This window comes from Rhinolophus sinicus, chromosome 3 (assembly GCF_057876585.1).
Source record: "Rhinolophus sinicus isolate RSI-liver-muscle chromosome 3, RSI-T2T, whole genome shotgun sequence".
Lineage (NCBI taxonomy): Eukaryota > Metazoa > Chordata > Mammalia > Chiroptera > Rhinolophidae > Rhinolophus > Rhinolophus sinicus.
The window spans coordinates 149,597,375-149,618,216 of record NC_142503.1 but is presented as its reverse complement, the minus strand read 5'-3'; the positions used below and the strand labels follow the sequence as shown (position 1 = coordinate 149,618,216).

At 38.7% G+C, this 20,842-nt stretch overlaps 1 protein-coding gene and 1 long non-coding RNA gene across 10 annotated transcripts in view; one reads left to right on the top strand and one right to left on the bottom strand.

Annotated features, from left to right (window-relative positions):
• LOC141570584 (uncharacterized) overlaps positions 1 to 13,410 on the bottom strand; it is a 46,138-nt gene extending 32,728 nt beyond the window's left edge. The window contains exons 1-2 of the long non-coding RNA XR_012494748.2: positions 13,156 to 13,410; positions 5,519 to 5,639 (exon numbers count right to left, since the gene is read on the bottom strand). This is a non-coding gene — a long non-coding RNA (uncharacterized LOC141570584). The remainder of the gene's footprint in view (positions 1 to 5,518; positions 5,640 to 13,155) is intronic.
• ZNF280D (zinc finger protein 280D) overlaps positions 13,404 to 20,842 on the top strand; it is a 105,024-nt gene continuing 97,585 nt past the window's right edge. For all 9 annotated transcript variants that reach the window (XM_074327703.2, XM_074327704.2, XM_074327700.2 and 6 more), the window contains exon 1: positions 13,404 to 13,584. The gene's annotated coding sequence lies outside the window, so the exon portion shown is untranslated. The remainder of the gene's footprint in view (positions 13,585 to 20,842) is intronic.

Below are 20,842 nucleotides of genomic sequence, written 5' to 3'. Positions count from 1 at the left end.
AAATGGTAGAACATATTTGCAAACCACATATGTGATAAGGTGTTAATATCCTAAATATATAAAGAACTCACACAATTCAATAACAAAACAATCCAATTAGAAAATGGGGCAGAGGACCTGAATAAACATTTTTCCAAAGAAGATATTGAGATGTCCAACAGGCACATGAAAAGATGTTTGACATCACTAAACATCAGGGAAATGCAAATCAAGGCCACAATGAGATATCACCTCATACCTGTCAGGATGGCTACTATGAGAAAGACAAGTGATAATAGGTTTGCTGGGGAGATGTGGAGAAAGGGAACCCTTGTGCACTGTTAGTGGGACTATAAATTGGTGCAGTCACTATGTAAAACAGTATGGAGGTTCTTCAAAAAATTAAGATTTTTTGATCTACTAAGTGATCCAGCAATTTTACTTCTGGGTATATATCCAAATGATGTAATTGTCTCAAAGAGATATCTGCAAGCCCTGTGTTCACTGCAACATTATTTCCAATAGCCAAGACATGAAATGTGTATTTTCAGATGAAAAATGTGATATGTGTGTGTGTGTACATAAAATGGACTATTATTCAGCTATAAAAATAAGGAAATTCTGCATTTGCAACAAGATGGATGAAACTTGAAGGCATTATGCTAAGTGAAATACATCAGATAAAGAAAGACAAAAACATATGATCTCACTTATATGTGGAATCTACAAAAAATCAAACTTAGAAACAGAATAGATTGGTGATTGCCAGATGCAGGACCTTGGGAGTAGGGGAAATGGGTGAAGGAGGTCAAAAGGTACAAACTTCCAGTTATAAGTTCTGGGGATGTAATGTCCAGTGATGTACTTGGTGAATATAATTAACAATACTGTATTATATACTTAAAAACTGCTAAGAGAATAGATCTTAAAAGTTCTTGTCACAAGAAAAACAAGTAACTATGTGAGGTAATGGATGCTAAATAAAATTACTGTGGTGATCTTTTTACAATATATACAAAATGTAAAATCATGTTGTACACTTTAAACTTATGCCATGTTCGTTTTATCAGTAAACTGGGAAAAACACAGATTATCATTTTTGTAAACTTTTTGTCATTTGTTTCATTATGCTGCATAAATATGATTATGTATATTATTAAATATTTTTGACTAAATGTCTTATTTTTATTTCATGAGTAAATGCTGCTCATGTGTACTCAATCAACATATTTATAGATTATATTATATAGTTCCACCTGCTTATCACTTAGAAATATTATCACTAGTAATTTATGATTCAGTTTATTTATGATTCAGTTCCCTACCGATACTTCAGGACTTAAACTGAGCCACGGGGATAGGACATACACATATCTTTGAATTCTGTTTTTTGACATGGCCAATTTGATGCAGTTGTTACAGAATCATAAAAATGGTCATGGTCATGACAAAATATAAACTCTTGGTTGTTTACACCTCATTCCTTACACTTGCTTTATCTCTGAGCCTCATCACATTCCTGATCATTACTCCAATAGAGGACGCCAGCAATTGTATGAGGCTTAGGAATAGGTTGAGAACAATAATTTTGTATATTTTCTCAAAATAAAAATAAGTATAAGAGTTTCTATTTTAGTCTGTATTAAAATGTCCGTAATCAAAATGATTGCATCAAAAATTTACATATTCAGGAAAACATTAATGTAAAATGTCAAGTTTATTTAATGAATTTTTATTGTCTTAGCTATAGGTTAGATATTTGGTGAATGGGAGTGACAGTGAGATACTACCAAATAAGGCCAAATTTGAAAACAAAAATATTAGCTTAATATTTGAAAATGAAGCTAGTACAATCCATACATCATGAAGTAACAACTTCCAATAGAAGTAGTAGTAGCAGAATTTATGTGTAAATTGTTAACTAAGGAGTTTTGGAAAGAAAATTGAAATGAAGTTCATTGAACATATTTATTATGAGCTGTTCCTGTGTTCTCACCTCTTTGAGGAGCACCCAAAACTCCAAGAAAAAGAGAGAGTAGTCTTGGGGAAAATTGGTTGTATTGCTATGTAATTAGTTAATCCAGCTTAATCTAATCAATTTTACTATATTTTGACTGAAGAAGGAAATCCTTTAATAAAGAAATGTTGTTCTACAAGGCTCCTATAGTGGTACAATAGACAAAAAATGCAGTTTCTTAGAATGCTTACTATCATTCATTTATTTGTTCGTTCATTCATTAAACATTCACTGAGGGATTGCTGGGTCATATGGTAATTACCTTCTTAATTTTTTGAGAAATCTCCACACTGCCTTCCATAGAGGCTGCACCAATCTGCATTTCCACCAACAGTATATGAGGGTTCTCTCCCCCGCCCCCAACACATCCTCTCTGACACTTATTATTTGTCTTGTTGATGATGGCCATTCTAATCAGTGTGAGGTGATATCTCATTGTGGTTTTGATTTGCATTTCTCTGATGATTATTGATGTTGACCATCTTTTCATATGTCTATTGGCCATCTGTATGTCCTCATTGGAGAAATGTCTCTTCGGGTTCTCTGACCATTTTTTAATTAGATTGTTTGTCTTTTCGTTGTTGAGTTGGATGAGTTCCTTATATATTCTGGATATAAGCCCCTATCGAAGGCACTGTTTGTAAGTATCTTCTCACATTCGGTTGGTTGCCTCTCTGTTTTGTTGATGGTTTCTTTTGCTGTACAGAAGATTTTAGTTTGATACAGTCCCATTCATTTATTTCAGTTTTTACTTCCCTTGCCTTTGAGGTCAAATTCATAAAATCCTCTTTGAACCCAAGGTCCATAAGTTTAGTACTTATGTTTTCTTGCATGAAGTTTATTGTTTCAGGTCTTATGTTTAGGTCTTTGATCCATTTTGAGTTAATTTTGGTACATGGTGACAGACAGCAGTCTAGTTTCATTCTTTTGCACGTGGTTTTCCAATTCTCCCAGCACCATTTACCATATGACCCAGCAAATCCTCTCCTGGGTATCTAACCAAAAAATCTGAAAACATTTATCCACAAAAATATATGTGCTCTGATGTTCATTGCAGCTTTATTTATGGTGGCCAAGATGGAAACAACCAAAGTATCCTTTGATAGATGATTGGATAAAAAAGATGTGGTGTATTTACACAATAGAATACTACTCTGCCATAAGAAAAGATGAAATACTGCCATTTCCAACATCATGAATGGATCTTAAGATTATTATGCTAAGAGAAATAAGTCAGACAGAAAAAGTTGAGAAGCATATGACTTCATTCATGTGTAGGATATAAAACTGAAAGCAACAAAGGAACAAGACAAACAAATAAAGAAGCAAAAACTCATAGACACAGATAATAGCTTAGTGGTTACCAGGGGGAAAGGGGGGAGAGGGGATATTAGAAGACGGTAAAGGGGGTCAAATATATGGTGATTGAAGGAGAACTGATTTTGGGTGGTGAATACGCAATGTGATATATAGATGATGTATTACAGAATTGTACACTTGAAATCTGTGTAATTTTATTAACCATTGTCACCCCAATAAATTTTTAAAAATTCATTGAAATTTGGTATAGGTTTTGTGATAAGTACTGAAAACAAAAGGCCAATAAGACACAGTCTCCACCTGCAATAAGCTTACAGTCTAGTAGAGGTCAATAGACTGATAAACCAGTATTACAATATAGGCTGACTATTGCTATAACTATTAATAATTACTATATACTGGATTAGTCAGCTATAGATGCAATGCTGCATAAGAAGGCAGCAACTTAGAATGGGAGACAATATTTATAAATCATATATCTGATAAAGGATTAATATCCAAATTATATAAAGAACTCATACAACTCAATAGCAAAAAGAAACAAACAATCCAATTAAGAAATGGGCAAAGGATCTGAATAGACATTTTTCCAAAGAAGACATATAGAAGGCCAACACGTACATGAAAAGATGCTCAACATCACTAATCATCAGGGAAAGGCAAATCAAAACCACAGGGAAATATCACTTCACACCGATTAGAATGGCTATTGTCAAAAAGACAAGAAATAACCAGTGTTGTTGAGGATGTGGCGAAAAGGGAACAAAGAAACAAAAACGGTAACTAGAGAAGAAATATGCATCCCCACGTTTATTGCAGTATTATTGACAATAGCCAAGAAATGGAAACAACCTAAGAATCTATTGTCAGATGAATGGATAAAGAAGATGCGATATATATAATGGAATATTATTTAGACATAAAAGAATAAAATCTTGCCATTTTCTACAATATGGGTGAAACTTGAGGGCATTATGATATGTGAAATAAATCAGAACAAATACTGTATTATTTCACTTATATGTGGAATCTAAAATAAACCAAACTCACAGAAACAACAGATTGGTGGCTACCAGAGGCAGGGATTGGGGAGCGGGCAAAGTGGGTGAAGGGAATCAAAAGGTACAAACTTCCAGTTATAAAATAAATAAGTTATGGGGATGTAATGTATAGCATGGTGACTATAGTTAATAATACCGTACTGCATATTTGAAAGTAGCTAAGAGAGTAAATTTTAAAAGTTCTCATCACAAGAAAAAAACTTTTGCAACTATGGATGATGATAGATGTTAACTAGATCTATTGTGATCATTTAGCAATACATACAAATATCGAATCATGATTGGTACACCTGAAACTAATGTTTTATGTCAATTATACCTCAACTTAAAAAGATAAAAAGGAATGCAGCAACTTAAATAGCAAGCTTATTTTCTTGCTCCTTGGTCTGTAGGAGATTCTACACTCCAGATTCTGAGCCTGACATTAAAGAGTGGGTGTAAGGTTGCTCCAGGTGTCCCTCGTCTTTGAATCAGTGGCTTCTTGAAGTATGTGGTTTGCTTTCTGTGTCTCACTCTGGGGCCCAGGCTGAATAATCACCAGCCACCTGGGATATGCTCTTGTCATCATCGGAGTACAGGAGGGAAAGCTCAAACACACAAGCGTATTTTAAGCCTCTGTTTGAATTACAAATGGTGACATCTCATTGGGCAAAGCAACACGTATGGTCAAGTCAAACACCAGTAGGGCAGGAAAGTATACCAGGAGTATATAGAAGTATTTACTGAACAATAACACAAACTCACACATATGAAGTGCAATGGGAGCAAGCAAGGAGAGTATTATATAAATCAAGTTCTTAGTTGTAAGCAACAGACATAGACTCTGGCTTATTTAAGCAGAAAAGAAATTTATTTAGGAGCTCTTGGTTAGTCTGTAAAGGCTTAAAAACCAATCTTAGGCACCACACAGTCAAGAATAACTTCCAAAATCACACAGAACTAGGCTGGAGATAAGATATATGGCTCTGATGCTTTGGAGAGGGATGTGCTTTGAAAATAGAAATTCAGGAATCATGAGGATATGGTTAAATCAATGTCACAGGCAAATTTAGTAACAATATATTTAGGTAACTAATACTAGCTACTCAAATAATCCCCAAATCTCAGTGACTTAACATATTAAGGTTTATTTCTCACTCACCTCATAGTCTAGTGTTGATTGATGTATTTGGTGGGGGAGGTGTTTCTGTTCCATTATCATTCAGCAACCCCACGCTACTTCTACCCAGTGCCTCCATCATCTTCTAGGCCTTCAAAATACTCTGTGGGCATGAGAAGGTGCACATTTCAGCTCAAGCAGAAAGAACAAATTCACCCTTCCTCAGACTAGATGATGCCCACCCACACTGGTGAAGGAAATGTTCTCTATTTACTTAATCAACTGATTCAAATGCAAATCTTTTCTGGAAATACCCTCACAGACACACCTAGGCATGTCTTACCAGCTATATGGGCATGCCTTAGCCTGGTCAAGTTGACACATACAATTAACCATCACACACACTATGACTGCTGGGTCTGCCCTTAGGGAAGTCTTCCATGCCTGGATCTGAATAAGAGTTTGCTCTCATTGGAGACTGTATAGCTTTCATACTTGAAGAGGCTAGGGGGTCAGCCAAAGATGTTTTACAGTTTGAACAATTAAAAATGATGTTAGAGTAGGTTCACGGTTGCTTTGGCAATACAATTCCTTCAAATATGTAGTAGGCTTCTTATCAATTTGTTTCCAGTCAGTTCAATATGCCATTAACAACACCCGAAGTTCTTTCTGAAACTGTTTTAGATTGAGTTCCCAGAAGTAGATCCTGAGAAGAGGATTTGTGAATAATGATTTATTAAGAACACTGTATGGGAGTGGGAGAAGCTGGACAGGGAAGAAGCAGCAACGAAGTGTACCACTCAGGATCCAGTTAGGAGACAGAAGCATACTAGTTATTTTAACAGAGACAATTTAAAATAAAGAAATTGTTAAAGGCAAAAAGAGGACACTAAATATTACAGAGGTAGCAACTACAGGAAGCAGTTACCAGCTCTACAGTGAGGAAACAAAGAGAAGAGGTTTGAATCACTAACAGTGTCAGTCTGTTTGGGCTGCTACAACAAAAATACCATAGACTGCATGACTTAAACAACAAACATTTCTCACAGTTCTAGAGGCTAGGAAATCCAATATATCTGGTGAGGACCTGCTTCTAGTCTTGTCGGCAGCCGCCTTCTTGCTGTATTGGAGGGAGGGAGGGAAGAAAAAAGAGAAGGGAGGGAGAGAGAGAGAAGAAGGAGAAGGAGAAGAAGGAGAACCCAGACCTCTGAGGAGGTGGTGATGATGGCTGGTGTTGACCTCTCTGTGAGGTTTCTGCAAGTGTTGGGAAAACTATAAACTGGATTCAGCCTCTGCAACCGACTGGGATGAACTGTTGCTGGGCCTGATAAAACTTGCTGGATTCATAATCACAGTGTCAAATTAATTAAAAAAAAGTCTGGAGGCTTTGGCTAGAAATAAATGATAAAGATTTATTCAAGGGTCTTAGAGTTTGCAAACCGGAAACACAACTAGGCAATACCCAGAGTGTCTGAAGAAGAAAGAAAAGCTGAGTTCTTATCGTAAAAAGTACCTTTTTAGAGGAATTAGTTCTGTATTCTTAGCCTCTGGATTTGTCCCAGATGGTAATCCTCTAGATGTCAGGTGGTCTGGATACGTGAACATTTTTTCCTTAGTCCTTCAGGAGGTAATCTGAAGGTTATCTGGAGGTTTGATGTATATTGTGGAGACAGAGCTCCAAAGAGCAGTTTCCAGGCTCTCGGCCTCACATAGAAGGGTGCTGCCTCAGGTAGTAAATGGCCATCAACGGTGATTGGATGGCCATCAGCTGTGGCTAGTTGGCCATCAGCTGTAACCAGTGAGCCATTGGCCACTAATGTAACTGCTGTGGCTACGCTAGCAGAAAATGGGGGCTAGCAAGAAGATGGTGGCTGAGCTAGCAAGCGCGGATTGCAGAGAGGTGGATGCCGCCAGCGAGAATATAGTGGTATGACTCCCCTATCTATGGCTCCGTGGGTGTTCCTTTTTGGCCTCACCATATCCTGCGTTCTTATGTGGGGAGCGGGACCAGAGACCCCGCAGGCCGCCCCGCATGACATATATCCAGGCATTTATGCGGTACTGGAAAGTTCAAAAGTTTAAGTTCCCAGGCTAGTTCAAACAAGAATAGAATCATTTTTTCATGCTTCAACTTACTTGAATTTAGTAATTTAGCAGGTTTACTATAGTGACTCCATTTTATTTCTTCACTATTTCTCATTAGGAACATAAAGCAAATAGAAGTAAATGGGAATAAGAAGCAATCCCTTCTTCCTCCTTCAGCCTTGCAGTCTCCCTTTAGTGTCCTCTATTGGCAGAACATAACAGGAAGCAGCTGGCAAAGCAAAAAACTGGCTTGAAGATTCCCAGCACAGAGCATCACAAAGTTCAGTTATGAAAGGTGGCTTTGGAGCTGGGGTAATAGCTTAATATGCACATAAGCAAGGGTACAACTTTGGACAAAATACTTAGGGGGTAGCATCAGCCTGACCCTGTAGGGGAATTCTGGAGTATAAATTATGTCTCCAAGTTTTTCCCACCCAAGACAGGAGAATTAGGGCTTTCACACTCCTGCATTTATCAGTCCTTGGTTAAGAGCTGGCCGTAAGTAAGGGCATATAAATTTTCAGGTACTTCCCGTCTCTGTGAAGGCAGGCCAAGTGGCTCCAATAACCTAAGTGTAGTCCTCTGAAAAAGCTGCCGATCCTGGCTACTGGATGTAAGAGCACAGTGAAACTTGGTGCAAAGGGAGCACCCAAAAAAGATGGGTAAATGTCAACAGTAATGGTTGAAGCACCAACAATATTCCCTCTGGAGACATAGTTCAAAAAGCTGCCTATTTCTCTACTTCCTTGACCAAATCTCTGTCTCAGTTTAATAGCTGCTACTTTGGGAAGATGCTGGTCAAAGGGTGCAAGCTTTCAATTATAGGATGACTAAATTCTGAGGATCTAATGTAAATTATAATACTGTATTGTGTACATAAAATTTGCTGAGTAGATTTTAAGCTTTCTCAACACACACACAGCTATGTGAGGTGATGGATGAGTTAATTAACCTGATTGTAGTAATCATTTCACAATGGATATGTATATCAAACCATGTTATATACACTTTAAGTGTATACAATTTTATTGGTCAGTTATACCTCTATCAAGCTAGGGGAAAAATAACCGCTGCTATTTTGAGGCTATCTGAAACAATAGGTGCTATCTGATACATGTGTAGTCTGATGTTTTTGTAAGTGCTGAGTCATTTTGTTCAAATCATAGGCTGAGTCATTTTGTTCACATCGTACTGGGGCTTTTTTTGCTCAAACCTTTTTAAAGTCACTTCTCTCTTTGGAATCTAAGAAGTATTGTATTTTCCAATCCTGCAAGCCCTCCAAATACTGGACTTTATTCCCATTGTTGTGTGGGGCGTCCAGCGGGGTCTCTGCTCCCGCTCCCCACATAAGAACGCAGGACATGCTGAGGCCAAAAAGGAACACACCACGGAGCCATAGATAGGGGAGTCATACCACTATAGTCTCTCTGGCAGCTGGGTTGGAGACACAGGAAGCAGGAGCCACACTATCTGCAACCTGCTGTTCACTTCTCTACAATCCGCAACCCGCACTCCGCCGTGCTAACTGCAATCCATGCTTGCCAGCCCTGCCACCATCTTCTTGCCAGCCCCCATTTTCTGCTAGTGTAGCTACAGCAGTTAAATTAATGGCCAATGGCCCACTGGTTACAGCTGACGGCCAACTAGCCATAGCTGATGGCCATGCAATCACAGTTGATGGCCATTTACTACCTGAGTCAGCACCTTTCTATGTGAGGCCGAGAGCCTGGAAACTGCTCTTTGGGGCTCTGTCCCCACACCCATTCATTTCTATTTGTAAACTTGTTAATTCTGTTCTATGCTTATCTCTTTCTGGTAGTACCTTGCTAATTTACACATAAAAAAAATCACCAAATCCACTAATAATATTGCTTTCTGAACTCTTCCCTTAGAGCAACAAATTATGTACTTGTACTGATCTGCCTTCTAAGGTATTGTAGGCAGCAGTGTAGCCACTGCCTAAAATGAATCTTCAGTTACCCAGCCAACTACTGTGTTTCCCTGAAAATAAGACTTAGCCGGACCAGACCTGGTATTATATTATTGTATTACATAAGACTCGGTCTTACAGTAAAATAAGACTGGGTCTTATATTAATGTTTGCTCCAAAAGACACTTAAGAGCTGATGGTCTGGCTAGGTCTTATTTTCAGGGAAACACGGTACATGTTTCCTTAATTCCCACATGGATGCTATGCTAAACTAATGCCACATATTTTAGATTTTTTTTGTTATAGTAGGCCACCATTTCTATTATTAATCAGGGTTAGTGATTGCAGCTATTATAACTGGGTAGAAAAAAAGATACTATGGACAGTAACCTCACAGGGTGATCTGATCATAAATTCCTAACTGAGCAGGTCACCACGGGTAGTCATGCCCCAGGAAAATAACTGGTAAAAGGTTTATCTTTGCCTTAAGCAAGCCCTGCCCATTGTTTCTATGTGTCTAGGCTAACACACCTTTGAAATAAGCCACCCTTAAGAGAGCAAATAATTTTGTTAACTATACTGTAATCCAGCCCCTGCTTGCTTTTTTCCACATCGATGTAATCTTCCTTACTTCCCTCCTTAATTTCAAATGCATAAAGGAAGCTGCAAAACTGTTATTCTCCGGAGCATTTGAGATCTTACTCCCAGACACATGTCGTCAGTTTGGCTCAAATAAGCTCTTATAAAAATTCTCTACAGGTTTGAATGTTTCTTACATAGATACAACAAACAACCCTGAAATCTCAGTGTCATAACCCAATAAAGGTTTATGTTTTGCTCTAATCAGCGCAAATGAGTTATCAGTGTGGTGGATGTGCTCGTGCAATTATTAAGAGACCCAGGGTCCTCCATCTAATGTTGTTGCCATCCCTTAGCTCCTCAGAGTTTTCTGTATCTGACCGATGCGTAAACAACAAAAAGGAACTATAAATCACTGGAAGTTTAAAGGGTCACGCTTAGATTGGGCAATCACTGCTTCTGTCTACATTCCGCGGGCCAGAAACAGCCACATGGCCCGATGTAGAAGTAAGGGAGCTAGGAAATGTGGGTTTCCTGGGTATACAAGAGGCAAATAAGATGGTGAATATTTATCGTTGTCTTTTCCACAGTTGCTTTCAGTTGTAGTTAACACAAAACCCAACTCAAACTGGCCTTGCCAGGAAGGAAAAACTTTACCTTCTTAGATTTAGTTTTTGGGGGCCTGTGAATTAAACTGACAAAAGACAGGCTAGCAAGAGAAAAGACAGATTTTAATTACATACTATGTAAAGGAGTTCACAAAGAAATGTGACTCACAGGGGTGATTAGAATTTGAGGCTTATATATCCTTTCAATAGGTGACAGGGTGGGGGAGAAGGGCACTATGTGAAAACAAAGTACTTCTCAGAAGGTGGGTTGGGGAGAGAGGACACTTAAGGGAAAACAAATGACTTTTAGGAAAGAAAAATGGGCCATTAGGAAAATAGATGGGAGATAAGATAGTTCTGAGACAATGTCTGTTTATGTGTGGTGACAATACTCATCTCTAGTGATAAGAAGCAATCTTTCCTGGATGCTCCCAGGGAGGAGATTTATGATAACTGAGGTTTTTTTTGGGGAGGCTCTGCCTTTAAGGCAGATAAGGGATTTCAGGAACTCGAATGCCTTGAGCTAAAAATATTTTTTTATGCCACAGTGGCTTATTCTGGAACCCGTCAGCTTAAAAGGAAAGGGAATGTATTGGCTCAGATAATAAAGAAGTCTAGAAGTAGCACAGGTTCAGGTTAGGTTTGATTTGGAGGTTTATGATTCTCTCAGGGATTGACTTCCTTTCCCTAAGATTGATTAGCGCAATTCTCCCTTCTCCACATTAGCTTTTTATTCTGTTGGCTCTCCTTAGTAGCAAAAAAAAAAAAAAAAAAAAAAAAAAGGAAAGGAAAAGAAAGGTTGTAGTTCTTCTAGTATTCACATTTGAACACAATATCATCCAGAGAAAGAAAGAACTTCTCTGTTGTCCACAAAAATGTTGTGCTTCACTGGTTGGCCTTTGAAAAAAAAAACTGGTTCAAAGGGATGGGCGACTACTTCTGATAGTTTTAGGCTAATGGGATCATTCTTGGAGTTGGGGGGAAGGTATTCCACCCAAATTTCACGCTTGAACACAATACAGTCGTGGAATGGAAGCTGTGAAATCACCTATAACCATTACAGTCAGGGAAGAGTGTGGAGCATGATCTCATTAAGGGAGAATGAGCACTGTGAGGAGACAGAGCACATACAGAATGGAAAGGGACAGAAAATACAAGTCAGAGGAAGAGAAGGTCTTAAAAAAACGATGGGAAGGTGTGGAAAGTATGTCAAGAGAACCAAGAAAGTGGTATTCCAGAAGCCAAGGGAGGAGCTTTAAGGATGGAGTAGTCAAATAAATCATCTAATTACTTCTTGTGTGTTGACTTCATACTTACCAGGCAGGCATCCTTTATAATTTGGGTTCTCATGTAAACGTTTCTTTTGAGTGAAAATGTGCTAACCAAAGTTTTCTGGTCTTCATGGCAATATGTTTTTCATGGGGGAAAAAAAGGAATAAATTGGAATTTTGGTTTACATATCGTAGTCTCTAGTAAGTTTGGTTGGCATGAATCATCCCTCTGGATTTAAGTGAACTCTGGGGGGATAACAACTTTAAGTTTCTGTCTCTGCAAACTGAGGACCAGGCTCTAGAATACAGAGTGAAATCTTCTTAAGCTCATTTACATACTCTTAACATGCTTTGCTAACCATTAGGAACTATATTTGAAATATAACGACTTAAGAATGTGCCAAGATTTTTGAACTTTTAGCTTTCTGTGTTTGTTATACTGATTATTCTCTGTCTTTTGCTATAAAGCTTATTGTCAAGGCCAGCAAGAAAGGGAAAGCTGGGCAGACTATCCCTGGGTCAGTTGGGAGAAGAGTAGGTCATGGTTATCTGTATCTATGTCAGGTCTCTAGGGGTAATACAAGTGGCCTTTGGGTAAGATTGACCTGGGAATGGGAATCAGTAAGGAAGCAACTGTAATGATAAAACAGTTGAGAAGAGCTTGAAGCTGTCAGGATGAGGAAGAAGAAACTAATTCAAATAGGTAGGAAGAATTAGTATGATTCAGTGATTCAATGCTGTGTGCAGTGATGGTGTGTTAAGGATCTAAGAAGAGGCAAGATTTCAAACCTCACTCTTGAGATCTGGATCACTACTGCCATTGATCTTGTTGGGATAACTGGGAGAGGAAACTTTCCTTCAAGAACAGAATACAATGTTTATTAAGTATTTACGCAACCGTATCTTGGCAAGTGTTCTTGTACATGCGTTTATCTTAACTTTCGTGTTTTTTTGTTGTTGTTGTTATTACAGGAATCCACATAGCAGTAGGAATTAAAGGAGACAAAAGTAAAATCATTTGTTTGACACAAATTTGGTAAAATTATCCAATTATTAAAAGAACCCGACTTTACTTCTTGTCAGCCGATTTACGTCTTTGCATCGCAGGCACCATATTTCCTTTTAATGGTGCCTCTCTTCATAGACCTTCTGACTTTCCAAAACTGCAGAGAAATAGCTGTTACACAGGGAGGCCCCGGAACTCACGTTTCCACGCCTTCAGATTCGGTGCACTCCCGATTTCGGGATTGCTGCCCCGGGGTTGCCGGCGAGTAGACCGACACCCACAGTCGCGTGGGGCCCTGGCCCAGGCCCAGGCCGTCGCCCGCGGCCGGCGCGTGGCGGGGTGCCGCGGCCTTCGAAGGTCTGCGACGCGGTGCACATGCCCTTGCCCGCCTCCCGCGTCGGCGAGAAGAAAGGGAGTCCGGACGTGCGGAGGCTGACCCGGAGCCTACCCATGAGGCAGCGCGCCGGCTCCACGAGAACCCCCCGCCCCCCCTTCCCGCGGCTCTGCTGCGTGCTCCGCAATGGGAGCCGCGGCGGTCGCTGCTGTGTAGATTTTCGTGCTCCTCCTTTTCCTCCTCCTCTTTCTCCTCCTCCTCAGGTCCCCAGTCAGGCCGATCCGCTCCGTTCACGGTAAGCGCCCCCCGCCCCCGCCCGCCCGCCCCGCGCTGCAGCAGGCAGAGGCCCTCCCGCGCGGCCTGCGCCGCCTCACTCCGGGGGCGCTGGGCTGGGGGTGTCGAGGCCGGCGCGGGTCGCCGAGAGCGCCCAGGGCGCGGGGGAGGGGGCCGGCTGCGCGGCGGCGGCGGCCGGCCCGCCATCTTGCGCTGGCCCTGGCGGGGGAGGGATCCCGGCGCGACGCGGCAGCCGGCTAGGGGCTGCAGGCCGGGGCTGCGCAGGCCGCTGCCGCCTCCTCCTGCGTCTCCTCCTCCGCCTCCTCCTCACCTCCCAAGGCCCGCGCGCCTGTTTGCCCCCAGCCTGCTTTTGGCTTTTCTCTGGAGCCAACTCCCTTTGGTCTTCCGTACATTTTGTGCTGATGTTTGGCGGAGACCCATGCTCCTCTCACAACACCTTTCCCCAGAGTCTCTTCCATCGTGGGGACCTCAGGCGGTTCTGAACTTTCAGGCGTCGGAGACCGTAGGGCCCAGGTTCCCCGGCCCAGTGACTAGTCATTGCACGTTCACACCCTCATTCTTGTCGAAGGGACTTCCCTGCTCTGCCGTAGACGTCCCGTTATTGTCTCCAAGAGAAAGGCCCTGAGGAGAAACGTGGATTTGGAGACACAATTTTCGACCTGAGCTTTCAGGTTTCACTTAGTGAAACGGAAAGAATGATCTTACTCTGAGGTTTTATCCTACTCTAGAGATGGAAGGAGTTCCTCCCAACTTGTCTCAAGTTTTAACGCTTTAAAGGAGGAATCTGCTAGAGAGGAGAAACGTCCAAGTGAATCGCTTCTGCAAGCACGGGAGACCTTCGTACAACGGATTCTCTTTGTTAGAGAAGATTTGTTGTTTTCTTAAAATTCTGTGAACTTAAGATTTGTTTACTTTTGGTTTTCAGGTTTGGACTGTGTCTTAAGAATTTGACGTCTTTTAGTGCCATTAAGTATAAAATTGAAACGTAGGAGGAGAGCTTTAAAGTACAAAAGCCACCTCTAAGCATTTGTGAGCTGTCCTGCATTGGGGGATTACTGTGCCAACTCAGCCTGTCTCTAAGCAGAAACTTACTGTGCCTGTAAAGACACTGGTTTGCTGTTAGGTCCTGTGCTCTGGATGTTTTAAAACATCATTGCAAATACCCTTATAATTTTATCCTGCATTTGTATCTGTCATTGATACCCGATGATTTGTACCTCAAAACCCCATTTTGCAGTGGTTTGTGTTGACAGAACTGTTTTGAAAGTGAGGAAAGCGCCTCGGAGAATTTTTTAATGAGGTCATGGCTGGGAAGTGATAGAACCATTTGTAGGACCTTGGGTCTTCTGACTCCTCATTCATTGTTCAGTTAACTATATTTGTTTTATTTTTTGAGAGAGTGCTGTGAGAAGAGGCAAAATTGAAGAAATATTATTCAATTGCCCCTCCTTGTACATTGTTATTTTTAAGTATTCATTTCTTAACCTCTCAACCTTTTGTTACTTTTCCTGTTATTCTCCCCCTGCCCCGCCCCAAAACATCCAAGAGTTGAAGAATGGCGCGTTAGAACACTTATACCTACTCTCTAGTGTTAATATTTGTTACCATTTTGTCACATTTGCTGTATCTACCTATTTCACATCATTTTTGGTGACCATTCTCAAAGCCCGTTGCAGATATAACAATTTACACCAAAGTACTATATGTCAGTATGTATAGCATAAGATTAAGGCCAATTTTCTACATAACCACAATACCATAAACAATAATTCCTACAATCTAATATATGTATGTAGTAGTCACATTTTCTCCGTGGTCCCCAAATGTCCTTTTTAATCATTTATTTTAGAACCAGTATCCAATCATGCATTACATATGTGTGTGTTAGTTTCTTTTAATTTAGTGTAGTTCCTTCGTGTGCACACGCGCACGCATGCGCATATGAAAGAGAGATGTATATATAGAGATATGACGTTGACTTTTTGAAGAGACCATGCCAGTGGTCGGGTAGAATAACCCACATTTTGTATTTTATCAACAGTTTCCTCCTCTTGGGGTTTAAATTGTACCCTCGATCTCCTGTATTCCTTGAATAGAGCAGGCTTAATGTTTTTGGCAAGAATACTTCATAAATCATACAGTGTACTTCACATTATACAACATCAGAAGATAAATAAAGTAGGGTTATCCTATTAGTAATCTGAAATTTGATCTCTTGGATAAGGTGGTGACAGACTCTTCATTGTAAGGATTTCCTTTTGCAGTAAGCAAGTACAGATGGTGCCCAAACTACAATGGCTCCACTTACGATTTTTCAACTTCACCATGGTGTGAAAGCAGTACACATTCAGTAGAAACTGTACTTTGAATTTTGAATTTAATCTTTTCCTGGACTAGTAATATGCGATAGTTTCTTGTGATGCTGGACAGCGGCAGCTGGATGATTTTTGCCCAACTGTAGTAGTATGTTACTGACCCTCCTGGGTCAGGGACCCAAACCAAGGTCCTTCTGCCCAGTACTGTTCACTCCAATAGAATGATACTGAGTTCGGTAAAGCAGAGCAGAAGCTTTCTTCTTTGATCAAGGACTGGAGAAAGGTGAGCTCCTGCTAGAATGTGCCTTCTACCAAATGGGAAAGGAGCCTTTAATAGTATTTAATAGGCCAAAGAGTGGAGTGATTAAATTCTTTTGTCATGCTTAGTTACTCTTCTATTGCACTTGGTCCTTTTGCGCACAGTCTTTTTGGACAGGATGCCCCATCGCCATCTTGGCCTTTGCACTCAGCACCTTGGTCTTTGTGCTCGCCTCTAAATTTTGCCATCAGGAATCCAGTTCCTTGTAAGCAAGCATAGCTTGTGACATAGTTTAGGTACTGAGAAACGTCTTTTGAATGATGGCCGGGTGACATAAGTGTTCTGAGGACGTTCAAGGTAGACTAGGCTAAGCTGTTTGGTAGGTAGGGGTACTAAATGCATTTTCGACTTAGAATATTTTCAATGTTCAATGGGTTTATTGGGACTTAACTCCACTGTTAAGTTGAGGAGCATCTGTGATCGGGTGATATTTTGGCATTAGGATTTGGTGTGAATTTATCTGTTGTATCTGACAAAATTGGGAGCAATCCTCTAGAAATGGGTGTTTCGGTGTGAAGGAGAGGAACAATTTTGGAGGATAGGACTAACTTATCTATAGAGAACTTGGAATTGCTGTTAGCATCAGAGCCTAGAGTGGCTAGGGGAGAGGAGGCTGAAAATAGATGTCAGAAAGACTGCCTCCTTTAAAAGTTTATTTAGGGTCCTTATAGCAGAACTGAGCTGGGGTAAATAGAAAAGTTCTGAGGCAGTTTGATGTTGGAGGACTACAAATCTCAACATACCCACTTCAATCCATTCTTTCAAGTTAAACTATCTAGTCCAGTCCCGTGTCTCTGGTCCAGTGTTTTACTACTCATTATTGGCTTTTTTAGTAGGGGAGACAAGGGCAAAGGAAAGGAATAAATAATTTTGTATCCTCCGCTCCCACATTTATTGTCTTTATTCAGGAGAACGTTTAGAACCATACCAAGATTTTTGTTTGTTTCTATACGAATTGGGCAGGGGATATACCGTGTTTCCCCGAAAATAAGACCTAGCTGGGCAATCAACTCTAATGCGTCTTTTGGAGCAAAAATTAATATAAGACCCTGTCTTATTTTACTATAATATAAGACTGGGTCTAATATAATATAATATAATATAATATAATATAATATAATATAATATAATTTAATGACTGGGTCTTATATTAACTTTTGCTCCAAAAGACATATTAGAACTGATTGTCTGGCTAGGCCTCATTTTCGGGGAAATGGTATTTAAATGGAATAGAAACTTTTAATTAGAGATTATTGATGACATTTTATTTCAGAAGTTACTTTTGAAGAAATGAAAAGTACTTATGACATAGTCACTCATTAAATATACAATCCTGAATATTTTATCGTTTCCTGCTTCAGAGGACTTAAAAAGATGTGATTTTTTTTCAGTCAGGTTGTTTTAAAGATATAAATAATGACTTGATTTACTCAGTGACTATCAAAAATGTGTGTTTGGAATTTTATTCATTTCTGCAAAACAATTTTAAGAATACTTTTAACTCTCAGTATACTAGGCAAAATAAGTATCACTATTTACTATCTAGATAAAAGTGAACTATTTTGTTTTAAATTATTTTATATAATTTATATCATTATATAATTTAATTTATATAATTTACAGAAGAATAAAAGGATAGTATAAGACAACTTATTAGGGTTTTTAATAAGAATTTAAACATAGCAAATCTCTTTGTACATACTTAGAAAAATGAAAAAAAAAATCTTATGCATCTAATTATATACCACTCCAAAAACTGACTATGCATCACATTTGAATGCTCTTAGCAAACATTCTTATTACAGTAGTAGCACTTTTTTTTTTTTTTTTTTTTTTAGTTTTTGTATCTACACAAGAACATCTTTATTCTTCCCATTTTGAGACCTGTGCAAAAGAACATTCTGGTTAGAGGGGAAGACAAAATTCTTGTTCCTCTCAATTCTTTTCCTAGTTGCAAGAGGAATGTTTTATTTATTTATTTATTTATTTAGTTAGTTAGTTAGTTAGTTAGTTAGTTTCAGGTGTACAAAACAATGCAGTAGTTAGACATTTCACCCCTCACAAAGTGATAATCCCCCTCCCCCAATCTTTTCCCCTTCTGACATCGTATATATATCTATTACAAGCAAGAGGAGTATTCTTTTTGGTAACTTATGTTTTTGTAATTGGAGCTTTCCACACTATAATGAAAGCATTCTCTGTGCTAATATCAATCATAGGCCATGATCTTCAAGTCATTCTTCTGCAAGTATAGGTTCTGACCCTCTTACTTGAGTGTTTCTACCTCTCCTTTAGTCCTTTTATATGCAGGGGTTTTTGAATACATTGATGCTTGAGAATGCATTGAGAAGAGTAGCTAGTTTTTCGTAGGACAGTGAGAATTCTCAAATATGTTTGAAATAGAGATTACGTGCAATTGACTTTTCTTTCATTTGTGAAATTTCATAGTTCAATCCTGTTATACCTGATATTACCAACAAAAGAAAATTTCTTGCTGAATAATACTAAGCCAATTCTAACCTTATAAAAAATTTGTTATAAATTGTGTTTCTGACAGAATTTTAAAATTCTTTTGTCACTTCTTGTAATTCTTGTAATACTCTTGGTTCAGCTCTCATCCTTTTCTGAATCTCTGTAGATCTGCATCTTCCAATTTTATAATGTTTCATTGTCACATGTTTCCCAGATTTTTAGTCTGTGTTTTCCAGGTTTTGAAGGTATATGTACCTGAAATGGGCAACATCGTCTGAATGAGACTACTTATCAACTGTCATGTATGAACCTGGAACATATTATATTCATCTTGTAAATACTGATTTGAGAGTTCAAATACTTCCCTGATAAGTTCTAGCTTATCATTTCCTTTGGGTCTTCTTTTTGCATGTACATTTTCAACACAATACTTGAATATTTTAAAACCTTTGATGGTCATAATTTTGTTGAAGAGAGGGTGGCCATCTTTGCTTCGTAATTGCAAGATATGTTGAGTTTTAGATTTGTAGACCCCAGTTAAAATAATCAAGCCAATGAATTTAAAAATTTTTCAATATCATGTGTTTTCTTATAGTTCTCATTGTATACACCTTCATTCAATACTTGTCCACTCATGAACTGTATCAAGTTGAATTTTAGCACACAAACATGAAGGATGAATGAATATTGTCACATGTCCTTTTAGCAAAAGAATGAATATTGTCACATGTCCTTTTAGCAAAAGAGCACGGTTTCCATTCTTGTAAAAATGTTGCGTGATGAAGTCCTTTCTGCTAAATGAAAATATCATATTTCCTTTCAGTTTTTAGAAATGTATTGTTCACTTATTCATGAGTTTGAGAAAGTTTATCTTGGATCTCTCATCTGAAGACAGTCTGATATTTCTCAGATTTCTCTGTCATCATTAGAGTCTGAAGTGCTTGCTCTCTATCTTTGCCTTCGTCTTCAGGTTCATCTAGTAATTGTGAAATGTCTCTTCTGTCCATTTTCTTCTGTTCCATTATGGGTAGAAAATAAGTTCTGAGTTCTTAACTGTATTCAGTGAAAACTAAAAGCAGAGGAAGAGGATCAGGATAGGCCACCCCAAAATGTGCCACTTTGACACAATGATTATTTTAAGCAGAAGGCAATTGAAAATCAACAGATGCCGGAAGAGATTTCTGCCTTCCGTTATCTGCCTAAAGTAGGGCAGATTTCCCTTTGTGAAGGTGTCCCTTCCTTCCCCCAACTAGGAAGGAAAGAATGACTCATCACTTGAGATGAAGAGTTGACGTTGAGATGAGTTTGCATAAACAGACCTAACTAAAATAACCCTTATCTTTTCATTAGTTCCCTCATATATTTCTTAGTAACTTCCCTATGATTTATTGTCTTTCACAGCCCAAATCCCCTTTCCTTTGTTAAAATGGTATATGAGCCCAAGTCTGAATCTTTGAATTTTACTTCTTTTCTGTGAACTCGTGTATGTAAATATTAATAAAAATTGTGTGCTTTTTCTCCTATTAATCTGTCTTTTATTAAAGTCACAAGCCCCCGGCTACTGTAACCTAGAAGGGTAGAAGTAAAGTTTTTCCTTCCCAACACAGACTACAAAGATGATGTCTTCAGTCTTCTATACTTTTGTGAAAGATGATGCAATATTTTGTGCAAATGCAATAAAAGAAAGTGAAAAAAAGATAAAAAAAATGAAAGATAATGCCTTAGTGATGATTTATTTCATTCTTGAATTATCCTTCTTGGCAACTAAATCATTCTTCTGTTTTCTTACTACTATAGTTTTTTTTTTTTTTTTTTTTTTTTTAGCGTGTTTGGGAATAATTGATGAACAGATAAAATAACATCTAGGATGTTATTTAGCAAAGTATTTCAAGATGTAGGAAAAATGAAATTACTAAGATCTTGTATCTTAGATTTATAAAAGGATTCTGTAGACTCATAGTCACTGTAAGAGAATGAGTTTTATTCTATTTAAAACAATTTTCCCTTTGTTGTTTGAAGATCTCTGGGAAACAATAAAAGTCATAAAATGTCCATCTTTATAACTGCTCAAGAAAGAAAATAAAAAACTAAAGTTGTTCCTGTGGACTTTTTATAGTATACTGAAGGTTAATGGTTAAATTGGACAGTTAGAT